We start from the raw sequence: 219 nt of genomic DNA on the forward strand, positions 1-219 counted from the left end.
ATGACTAAATTATGATATTTGCTCAGGTGGATGCTGGGGTCTTATCTATCGGATTGCAACGTATATCCATTTTGTTAATTAACATTACACATAGTGCGTGTCTAATTAGAGATAAGCTAGTCGGCGTGGTCGCCCAGGTGCACATAGTCGTAGGTCATTATTGTTAAGCCGGTCGGCGTGGTAGCCAAGGCTCACATAGTCCTAGGCCACTATTGTTAA

The 219-nt window shown here is 43.4% G+C and overlaps 1 protein-coding gene across 1 annotated transcript in view; it reads left to right on the plus strand.

Moving 5' to 3' along the window:
- LOC107723704 (type I inositol 1,4,5-trisphosphate 5-phosphatase-like) overlaps positions 1 to 219 on the plus strand; it is a 30,592-nt gene that overhangs the window by 28,339 nt on the left and 2,034 nt on the right. The gene's annotated exons all lie outside the window — the stretch shown is intronic.

The sequence above is a fragment of the Sinocyclocheilus rhinocerous genome, unplaced genomic scaffold (genome assembly GCF_001515625.1).
Source record: "Sinocyclocheilus rhinocerous isolate Xijiao unplaced genomic scaffold, SAMN03320098_v1.1 scaffold311, whole genome shotgun sequence".
NCBI lineage: Eukaryota > Metazoa > Chordata > Actinopteri > Cypriniformes > Cyprinidae > Sinocyclocheilus > Sinocyclocheilus rhinocerous.